This window comes from Phaseolus vulgaris, chromosome 1, assembly GCF_051622355.1.
Source record: "Phaseolus vulgaris cultivar YP4 chromosome 1, ASM5162235v1, whole genome shotgun sequence".
In the NCBI taxonomy this organism is placed as follows: Eukaryota; Viridiplantae; Streptophyta; class Magnoliopsida; order Fabales; family Fabaceae; genus Phaseolus; species Phaseolus vulgaris.
In genome coordinates this window covers 41,714,912-41,718,026 of record NC_143498.1, presented here as the reverse complement: position 1 = coordinate 41,718,026, position 3,115 = coordinate 41,714,912, and positions in this window count along the sequence as shown.

Sequence of the window (3,115 nt, the reverse complement as noted above, 5' to 3'; positions counted from 1 at the left end):
ATTTTCATTTTACTTTTTAAATCAATATTTATCTCTATTATGTTTCCATACTCAAATTATTCTCCTACTTTTATTTTATTTTATTAATAAACATATACAACAACTCATTCTTTAAAGTCTTCTTTTTTCTCTTTTAAAACTCAAATGTTTTGAAAAACTAATTCCTATTTGTATACTGTTTTTAAAATTTAAGATAATATTTTTTATTCTTATTTTTCGCTTAATGTTTAATTGATTTACGCAGTTACATAAAAGCGAAAACGAAAAAACAACTGATATATCTTTATTTTATGTGAAAAAATAATGAATATTGTTTTACACATTTACCTAAAAGTGAAAATGGAAAAAACTAATATTTTTATTTTACCTGGAAAAATATAAATTAAGAAATTTTATATTTTATGAAAAACTAAAAAATATAATTCTTTTAATTTTAGAAAAAAACGTTTAACAAATACTTAAAAGAGTTAAAAATAATAAGAGAGGTGAGTATTTTTCTAAAATTGTATTTAAGAAAAGCATTTTTTTTCCAAAATTCTATTAAGTGTGTTTGAATATAAATTTTCGTAAAATTAAAAAAAAGGTTAAATTTAAAAAAACAAAATTTTAGCAAAATTATACTAAAAATATTAGACGAACTTATGCATAAACTAATTTTAATTTATGAAGAAATTTAGCTTATATATTTTAAAATCTAATAGAAAAATTGTTCAAACATATCATTATCATTTTATGATAAATTTAGAGAGGTTAATCTTTGTAACCGTCTAATATGAAAAGAAGGCCTGAACCTTAGAGCATTTTTAATATTTAATGTGAAATTCTTTATTATTAAATATATTATTTCTGTACAGACTATGTAGTTAAGATGACACTGTTTATAGATCAAAATTCTGAAATTTCAAATTCTGACTTTTCAATAGTAGATTACTTTATTTGGAGAAATAAAGTTTGAGGAGGTCTATTTGTGTAACTTTTTTAGATAAATAAGTTTATTACTTTAAGAAATTTATATTTATAAAACTCATAATAAAATAATATTTTATTGATAAAAAAGCTATAATAAATTTTTGTTGTTGAAAATGGTGTTTTTAAGATGGCCCCTCCTGCAGTAAATTGCAATGGTTCACATCAATAAAACTAGCAAAGAAAGAAACGACAACCTGAACCTGACATTGGAGAACAACACTTCAAAAGAAATTAAAATTTTAATAGCCTTGAACTTAGAATATTATCACTGTTTGTCAAATTTTTTTGTACTAGAAGTATATTTTTTTCTTCATTGTACCAAATATTTTAACTTTTACAATACAAAAAAGTGATCATATTTTTGGTACACATCTTGCATGCTATTAGGTTTGGTGCTAAAGTTTCAATTCAACAATTGTTGACATATAAAAGAAAATTTGCATGGTCAATTGTGAATTGATGAGTGTGACATTTTTTTTAGTGGCAAAGGTTGAAAACATTGTGCAATCCGAATTAATTATGAAAGACTTTTTTATTTGGTATGTTGGTGGTGAGTTTGGCCTTCAAGAATAAATCAGTGCCTTAAAGGTGATGCTAATTTAATAAAATAAAAATTAGGGAAGACTATGAAAAGTGGTTGATCTTCAATGGGACCACAAATGGGCCACACTGTGTTTTCCAAACAGTTTTAACTATAATATGATTTTCTTTTTATGTTTTTGTTCCACATGTTAATATTTTATGGTTGATTTTCTTTTTTACTGACTGATTATGCAAGAATTTATTGTGTTTTGATGTGTAGAATTTGAATATAAGGTTTGTTAGGTTGTATTAAGGTGAAAATTTGTCAATGTTTTATTCATGCTTGTCAAAAACTTAACTTTTCTTCCTCTATATTATTTGGGTTTTCTTTTCAAAAACATGTCATTTATATTTACTTTCAATATATTATGATTTATCTGTTAAAATAATAATAAACTTTTATTAAATACATTTTTGTCTATAATTTTATTTTATAACTATATATTTATCATTTCATGCTACATAATAAATATATTACTTTTATTAAAATCATGTATCTAATTTTTTTAACTATTATCTTAATTTAAAATATGATTTGTTTTCTTAATTATATTAATTATTAGTCTGTGTTAAATTAACTAGCATTAATGATCAGAACTAAAAAAAAAATATAAAGTGTCATAGATTTAAATTTAACGAATATTTTTACATGAAATAAAAATAGAGGAGTTCATATTTATAACAAGTAAAAGTATATTTAAGTTTCTAAATAAGTAACTACAATTCACCCATTTGTAAACAAAATCCTGGTCTTTTTATTAAACAAACTGCTGTTAATTTTTTTTTGTAATAATTTGATATGAACCAAGTAATATGTGAATTTATGAATGGGCCTTTACTACTGTATTTAGTCTCCAATCAAAAGTATTAAATATCACTGGGCCTATGGGGCACGTGACACGTGGACTGTGCACTTAATTCTTTACCATGTTGATCTTGTTTTAGGGGAACATTTGTTGATTTTATAGGAAAAAGAACATTTCATACTACAAACGTACTCCATTTTTCTTTTGAATAAATCAGATAATTAGGTATTGTAGATGAGAAAAAAAAATGTTATATCAATATCAAATTGGGTATTGTAATATTATTAAAATATGGTTCTTTAAGCCAAAAGAAAAAAAAATTGAAGGCAGAAACATGTACTTATATTATACGTAATATATTACAATAACTCAAACATAGAGCAAATAGTAACAGCATTGAAGGTGAATTTGAAGTTATGCAGGAAAGACATATATGTTGAGAATGAGAAATATTGGAGGTGTGAGTAGAGCAGTGGACTTATTACTGAAAAGTGGAAACTGGGAATAGTCTGAATGCTGTATGTCGCTTTACACAGTTGGAAAGTTCATAAACTGAGGTACCCTTCTAATTGTCATTTCACTCATCTACACCACCAAGTACAAATGCCACTGTCTCTTTGTTTTCTTCTTCTTTCCCATGGACAATTCATTCATGGGGAAGGGGTTGATGGGCTTCTTCTTCCATGGAACAAGCCCAACTAGTGTTGTCAGCACATGTCCGGTTCCTGTCTCTCTTGCATCAATCTTCCACACACACA